The sequence below is a fragment of the Mercenaria mercenaria genome, unplaced genomic scaffold (genome assembly GCF_021730395.1).
Source record: "Mercenaria mercenaria strain notata unplaced genomic scaffold, MADL_Memer_1 contig_1200, whole genome shotgun sequence".
Classification (NCBI taxonomy): domain Eukaryota; kingdom Metazoa; phylum Mollusca; class Bivalvia; order Venerida; family Veneridae; genus Mercenaria; species Mercenaria mercenaria.
Genome location: NW_026459182.1, coordinates 1 through 8,623, shown reverse-complemented (window position 1 = coordinate 8,623; position 8,623 = coordinate 1). Strand labels below are relative to the sequence as shown.

Here is an 8,623-nt window from a genome sequence, read left to right as displayed (position 1 = left end):
TAAAACAGAATGAGTTGTATGTAGGTACTTGAGAATAATTTTGAAAGATACTTTTAATGCGACAAAATAAAGAGTAACTAGAACATACCTTATTTTTTGGAATTCCTATTTATTTTCTTTAGCGAGTACCATACCATTTGAACTGTGATAAAAACTGCTTTAAAAGTCGTTTCCTTTTAGGCTGCAAGCAACGAGACACAAAATTATACACATATGTGTTGATCAAGATAATACAACCAATCAAGCACATATTATATAGTCCCATGCCTCGTTTAATTCTTATCCGAAATAGCAATATCGGACTTTTTTTGAAAATTAAGAAAAACATATGATGTAATATACCATTTTGAAGGTATTTTTATTTGCAGTACAATGGTCTTTATTTCAAGACAAAAGGTTTATCCATAAAAAAGTTATCACCCATTGAATATTTCGGGAAGTCACATTTGTCTGGAGCCATTCTGCTATACGCCTTAACAACCATTGTAATGAACAACAGACAAAAAAAGTTAATGTAACTCAGTGCTGCATCTGTAGAGGAATTCTTGTTATGTTTGAATTGAATTACATCTATATTTCTACCTTATACAAGTATTTCAAGATCCTCTGATTCTAAATCACTGTCGAGTCGATGGTATGTGTAAACTGCGTCATCTCCGTCATATATAATGTTAAACCAAGAATTGAACAACGGTACCTGAAAGAATTAAAATTAAATGAATACTATATATTTGTCAATGATATGAAATCTGAATAAAATCTAAAAGGATCTCTTCATATTAAGGCACTGAATTAAGCGATGTTTTAATATCATTATGTGTGATGAATTGTTGGCTTTAAGATTAAGCTTAGTACAATTTTAAAGCGTTTCCACAAGAAAAATTAGGATAAAATGAAACCTGTTTATACAAACTAAATAATAAAGATGTGTTTTATAACTATACTTAAAAGTTAGTAACTATAATGTTAAAACCCTTCCCTTGATAAATTTCGGAACTGGACTACTCCATCTTTCAATTTGGACTATAACATTTTTAGTTCATAGCAGTTTTTATGGAAAAATTACTGACTGAATAGAAAACAAGAACTATACAGAAAACATTAAGAAGCATAATGAAAAGCAAACAGTGCAGATCAAGATCAGACTGTACATCTGTGCAGTCTAATCTTGATCTGCACTAGTCGAAAAGGCAGATACAATTGTGATTAGCAAGGGAAGGGTAAAAAAGTTATTAATAACAATGTTAAAAGGTTAGTTCATGCACCTGAGATATGACTTTTCCAGTATACCATACTGGAACTTTTTGGCCGTTTCTTATCTCGTCAAAGCGGTGCCTTACACGTTTACCAACAAGAAGATGCTTTGCCTCATTACTTTCTTGATCTTTAACCACTGCTTGTCTGACAAGAAGTTTTAAATTAGAAGCCAGTTCTTCCACACTGAGGCTTTTCCTTGATTTTTTCCCTTCAACTGTTTTTGTGAAATTAAATGTGGACTTGACTTCTGCAACTTGATTCAAAACATCTTTTCTAAATTTGAGCTGTGCTTTCAATACTTCTACTTTTTCTGACGTTTTTTCATACGATGCCAGCATGTTATCTACTTCTGTCTGTGATTGCCATAATCCATGCTTCATAATGTTTTCTGTATACAATTCTTGTTTTCTAATTCTTTCTCTTTCTGCGTTTTCTCTCTTTAAGATCTTCTCCTGTATTGCAATTCTTCTATTTTCTTCTATTTCAAGTAGCCGAGATTTAAACTTACCTTCATTAACTTCACTTCTTTTGATGCTTGTGTTATCAATTGATGTCTCTCATTTTCTTCTTTAGAGTTTAGCCAATGTAGAGTTCTGTTATTCAAAACATTATAAAGGACTCTGCAGCCACGTTTTCAAATTTGGTTTTGTGCGCATTAATTGGTCTAATTGCCCAAAAAACGCTTTCAGCAAAGCAAGAGGTCTTCGGGACACCTTTAAATTTATTTTCATCTTGTGTGATGAGACTACCACCTGGCAAATGTTCTTTATATAATTTTTTACAAAGCGTGCAAAGTGCTGCCAGTATTACTTTCAGATAGCTGTGACAAGCTTGGTCATATGCACTAGGTTTCACCAGCTTTAAATAAATACAATCTTTTTTAACATGTTCACTAAAACCTCCAAGTTACCAGTCATGAAATCTTCAGTATTGTTGGTGGCATCTTGTAAAAAACTCACTAATTCTAGGTATTTTGTGTTCATTTCTGTAACCGAAATATTTCTGTCTTCAAGAATACACCATAATGGACAGGTGATAACTTTGCTTATTAAACCTAGGGCCTTAGTGCCTGCAACAAATTCTGGTACCTTTAAATCAAACAGAACCGCTTTAAGAAGTCTGTTCTCTGCACCAAAGCTTTGCAGAAATTCCAACATTTTCTCATGTAAGAAAAATAGAGTAGCTGCATTAATTAAACAGAATATTAAACTGGAGCCTCTGTAAGATTTTAGAGGCATTGATTTTAAGCCATTTTCTTGAAGAAAGTCTTTTGAGAAAGTTCTAAATGACCCTTGGCAGCCACTTTTCCTCGTCCGCCCCATCCCCTCCCCGAAAGCCTTTGAGGCTGTCCTTACAAGCCTACATGTACCTGGTTCATCACTTTTGCGAAATGATTTGTCATAAATTGGTGTTTCATCATCAAAGATGTTGGTCTCAAGCTGTACTAAACACTTTTGTGCTGTTTCAGCGTAATTCACAAGTGCATGTAAGCCGCAGAAATAATTATTTAACGATTCAAGCGAGGACTTTTCTTCCTCCGTGAATAAATGATAATTGTGATAAGTCAAGGTAGAATTTCTTTTCTATACTGCTGTAATAGTTCATTAAAACGCACCTCTGTGGCAGCGCGGTCTGACATTGTAGCAGTTATATGTGTTATAATGTCTCGGATACATTGTTATTGCTGGCTGCAGAATCCAGATCATTCAATATTTCTTGTAGGACCTTTAAAGTATTGCTGGCAGATTTGGTTTCAATTTCCCTTAAACCTAATACCCAAAAATTACCATGAGAATCTGTGGCCTCATAGCCATAAATTTACTACCAAATTTGAAGTCTCGTCTGTTAGTATACATGTATTTTCCTCATTTGAAAAGACTTCACCCAGTTGCTTCTGCGCTAAACATAATCTCTGCAAATTCATCTCTAGTACAGTAGAGGATGATGGGGTTCTGTTTGGCTCAACTGATACTAATTTAAAACTGACTTAACCACTTCTCCTACTTTCGATGCACTGACATTTAATTTAAGAAGCTCATAAACACAGTTTTAAATTTGGGCGAATACCTCCTGCTTTTTTCATCAAAAACATTAATAATTCTATTTTCTTGGTCAATGTCCTGAAGAATGTCATTTAAATATTGCATATTTTCTTCAAGCCTACCTATTTCTTTATCTTTTTCTTTAATTTTGTTCTCAAGCTCACTTATTCGAACTGCACTGTCTTCACAACAATTTTTTTTTTCATTTTCTTCAAGTTTTTTTATTTTATTCTGGGCATAAGTTTCACGTGCAGCTGTTCTCTTTAAATTCAGTCTACAACTATCTAACTGTTTTGTCTTTACGCCTAGAACCTGTTCTTTTTCCAATAAAATTGTTTCAGTTCTGGCTACTTTTTCTATTAATGTTTCATTGTTAATTTTTTCCTGTAATAAAGAGTCTTTTAAATTCAGTGATTCAGTCACTGAGACTTGTGGACCCCTTTTATTGGTTTCACCCTTAGGAAAATTAAAGTCAGAGTCCATAAACAAACGAAGTTCCTCTGCTGTTTTTGCCTATGTTTGTTTTTTGACAGTTTTTCAGTTTTTTCAGTTAACCTCTTTAAGGTTATTCAACAGCTTTGTCAGTAGGGCTGATACAAGCATCTTGCTGTATAGTGTTACATTTCTCACGAATATATTCTAATGTTTTATTTCTGCCATTGAGCTTAAAAAAGTCAAACACATTTTTATTAGTTACCTCCATTTTAAAAATCTACTGGCTTTTATCTTTACCTTCACTCTTCATTAATTCTTTGATACAATTTTTTAACCTTTCATTTTGATTTTTGACTAGTTCAACCTCAGATTGTAATTTTGCATTTTCTGATCTTAATTTATCATTTTCAGATTTCAATCTGTCATAGTTTAAACTATTTATGGATTCCTCTTCAGAGGTTTCAGATGGTTCGGTTGCGTTCAAGAAGTTGTAATCACCTCTTTTGCCTGGCATGTAGAAATAGGCCTCAGCCATTTGATCTAAAGTTTGTGATTCTTGAAATGATTCACTTTCATCTATAGAGTCAGACTTAAATAAATCTTGAGAATTCAAAAGGCCTATCTGCGATGAAACTGGTTCACTATGTTGTAAGGGTGAATGCTGTTCAGGTGGCTTGAAAAAATAAATATAAGCACTATACTACTGCAGTTATAGGAATACACAAGCAAAAAGATAATTCCTCTTCTCTTCTGTCTCAAAAATTGATATAGTAACAACAAATCAAAAATATTTCAAATGTATAGCCGGTCAAACAGGGGGAATAATTTTTTAAGTATCTTACAATTTCATTTCAAATAATATTTAGGTAGAACTGTTTCAAAATGTTTAGATGTATATAACGAATAAGTTCGAGAACGGACATGGAGACATTTAAGTGCAGTGCACAACCAAGTACACAATAAGCTGCAAAAGTAAAAAAAAAATTCAGTACAGTGTACTTTGCAATTTTTGAGACATTAAAGATAGAAACTATCTTCAACTGAAAATGAAACCACTACGACATACATATATTAAGCGGTATTAGTATTTTTCTATTATTTGTTAGAAACAAAGATGGAAGTCAGTCAGATCTTTGATTGAGAACATTGTCAAAGCAAGTAGTGCTGAAACGGGTACAAAAATCATAGCCAGGTAATCCTCGGACAGACATAAATTATTACCTACAGAAGAGGCAGTGCTTCATCAATGAAAATATTAAGCAGTACAGATACCAGAGCAATAAATTTCCCTGTTTATTTTCATTGCATTATTGAAACAAGAATTTAAATTAAAAAAAAAGCAAGTCGGGTAACGGGTAATAAGTTTGTACCAGGTACCCGTCAAATCTGATCAAACTCCAGAGTACCCATTTCAGTCCTACAAACAAGTATTAAACTAATAAATATGTTTAGGAGGCAAGTGACAGTGATTAGAGAAAGCATATATCAGTAGGGTTAGCATTCCATCAACAAAGATGTATTAGACATTTTTACTATATAAAACATGCAGGTGATTAAATACATTTTCTAGCAGGGTTCTAATGAATGTTGCACCAGTCATTTTTGGCAATGTATAAATTAACACTTCAATTTTATCAACATAATCAAGAAAACATATTAAACTTACATTTGCTCCTGACTCCTTTGCAAATCTGTTTCAATGTCTCAAAATTAAATGACTGGCACATTACCTAGTCAAGCTATATTAGTGGAGGCAAATAATTAATTCCTGTGTTGGAACCTACCTGCAACTCAAGTTGACTCTCAACCCTCTGTTTCTTGATAACTGGACTTGCGGGCTGGCTGTCACTGTCAGTCATAACCAAATTTGTTCAAATCTCAATAACACTGTCTTACTATTGATGAAAGCCTGTAAAAAATATATATTTTCCCCTTAAATAATTATTCAGTCACCTCTCACAAGGTTGCATATTTCAAACATCATGCTGTCATTGCAGCAACAATATACAGCAAATTCTTCCGGGTCGCGAAAATGCATGACAATTAGACCGTCTGGAGGATCGCAGTTTTTTTACCCGGGTGAGCGGAAATGAGGGAGACTTTTCATTCACATTTAGAGTACAACTGGATAGCTTATACATCAAAGGGACATACTAAATAACTTCTGTGATCTTCTATCGACATATAAATGCACAGCAAGCCTTCAAAAACTGGCAATTTTCGGCAGACGATTCCACTAGTTATATTTTCACTTTCGCAGTACCATGTGGTATCAAAAGAAAGAGCATTACCTCCCCTTTAAATTAACATATTCATCCTAAAAATACACCTAGACTTTAACCAATGGCAAGCAGTTTTTCATACCCGGTCATGTCATGACGTTCAAAATGGCGGCGCCCATAAAATGACAATTGTAAATGTCATACGACTTTCAAAGCTGTTTACATAAGATTTAGAGAATACTGAGGCATAGAAACAAGAGAATCATGTAAATGCATCTTCCCTCAAATGAATACATCACATTACATGCTAAAATATGCAGAAAAATGCATCCTAAGGCTGTAAAATATAACCTATGTTTACCATTGAGTCAGAAGGCAAATCCAATATGGCGGATATCTCCGATGTTGCTATCCGAAATTGTTTGCAGTTCACAACTGACACTCTTGTTCGCCAATTTATTCGTCCACTTTCCAGCACTTGAATCGCTATTTATCATTGCACAAATAGTCCACACTATCAAAATGTCTGTTAAAGATAAGTCTCATCCTTTTAATTAATCTGAGTTTCCATATTTTCTTATTATTTTCCTTGACAACTGCTAGAATTTCTGACAGGAAACACTTGTATTTTACACAATACCGAATAAGCGAAAGTACCGTTGTAATCTCCGAAGACGTACATCCCGCTCAGTCATACTTGGTTATTAAATTCAAAGATGTTGGATGACTTTTTTTTATCAAAATGTGAAAAAAAAATGTAATCTATAACTCTGATGTAAAACAAAATGGCGTCATTTAAAAATCAAACGGAAGTCGCTTCTCCGTATTGGCCCTCTCTTTTGAACCAATCAAAATGCTTGAATTCCGTATTGGCCCTGTTTTTTCGTATTGGCCCTGTTTTTCTCATACTGGCTCAGTTATGTTTTGTATTAGCTCTGTCTGTTTCATATGATGTTTGCAATTGATCTAATACAGTGTGTAATATTGTAAAGTTGAATAATAATTTGTGGTATAAACAAACCAACTCCTCGAAAAGGTAACATCATAATTGTTAAGATTTATTAAAAAAAAATCCGAGAATCATTCCGGTAAGAAACAGTGACGAGCTTGAATGCATTTCAGGAACGTTGTCGTATCCTTTCGGAAGTTGTTGCATACCTACACGAAGTATTTCTCAATAAACAATCGAGCATTTTTATTATCATAATCTTTCACTGGTTGAAGGTGCGGATGGAAATATGAAGCTCCAGGGTAACTGTTCTCAGTAATGAGTCCGAGATAAAGATCTGATGCGAATGAAAGTATCTGGCTGTCAGGAAACTGTTTTGTGGTAATGAGGCCCGGTTGAAGATGCGAATGGAAATATCTGGCTCTCGCGGGAACTGTTTTGTGGTAATGAGGCCCGGTTGAAGATGCGAATGGAAATATCTGGCTCTCGGGAAACTGTTTTGTGGTAATGAGGCCCGGTTGAAGATGCGAATGGAAATATCTGGCTCTCGGGAAACTGTTATGTGGTTATGAGGCCCGGTTGAAGATGCGAATGGAAATATCTGGCTCTCGAAAAACAGTTTTGTGGTAATGAGGCCCGGTTGTAGATGCGAATGGATATATCTGGCTATCGGAAAACTGTTTTGTGGTAATCAGGCCCGGTTGAAGATGCGAATGGATATATCTGGCTCTCGGATAACTGTTTTGTGGTAATGAGGCCCGGTTGAAGATGCGAATGGATATATCTGGCTCTCGGGAAACTGTTTTGTGGTAATGAGGCCCGGTTGAAGATGCGAATGGATATATCTGGCTATCGGAAAACTGTTTTGTGGTAATCAGGCCCGGTTGAAGATGCGAATGGATATATCTGGCTCTCGGATAACTGTTTTGTGGTAATGAGGCCCGGTTGAAGATGCGAATGGATATATCTGGCTCTCGGGAAACTGTTTTGTGGTAATGAGGCCCGGTTGAAGATGCGAATGGATATATCTGGCTCTCGGGGAAACTGTTTTGTGGTAATGAGGCCCGGTTGAAGATGCGGATGGAAATATCTGGCTCTCGGGGAAACTGTTTTGTGGTAATGATCGGCACATTGTCGTGACCGTGAGCAGTGTATACGCGCAATATTAACTGAGAAGTTCTTAAAAGTGCTAGTGTAACAAACAGGTCAAAAATAATTAACTGTCATTACATTTTGATAGGAAATAAAAATGTACATTAGCAAATGCAGTTTTAGTGTACTACGTTTCAACACTGTTGTAAGCACACATATACGAGTAGCATTTCATTTCAAAATTTCGTATTTCTTTTAACTCCCGAGTTGTTGAAATTCAGAATACGAGAGCTTGTGCAATTTCATTGTACTCGCTAAAAATGTACTTGTAAAACAAAAATCTGAAAAGTTTTACTTGTAGCTATGTGTAGCGGGGAAAAGGATGGAATTCATTTCATTTGTAAAAATTATGCAAGTTTTTTAACATTCATAGAAGTTCACTGCACATACGTGTAACAGTTTGGGATTGCATCGATTTTGCACGGAACAATCTAAATCTATATCGAATGTTAAATCACATGCAGTAAAACATTTTGAAAATAAGTTAATGCAGATTTTGCTTATGTTCCTTTCATTCAATAGCAAGTTTTGATTTATTCTAAAAACAAAGTTTTGATATGCAAGAC

General features: G+C 34.8%; 1 long non-coding RNA gene across 1 annotated transcript; it reads right to left on the bottom strand.

Annotated features, from left to right (window-relative positions):
• Positions 1-329: 329 nt before the first annotated feature.
• Positions 330-6,311, bottom strand: LOC128551515 (uncharacterized). The gene is made up of 3 exons (XR_008368816.1): positions 5,889-6,311; positions 5,519-5,643; positions 330-697 (listed from the first exon to the last, which is right to left on the bottom strand). It is a non-coding gene; the product is annotated as an uncharacterized LOC128551515 (long non-coding RNA).
• Between the last annotated feature and the right edge of the window lie 2,312 nt (positions 6,312-8,623).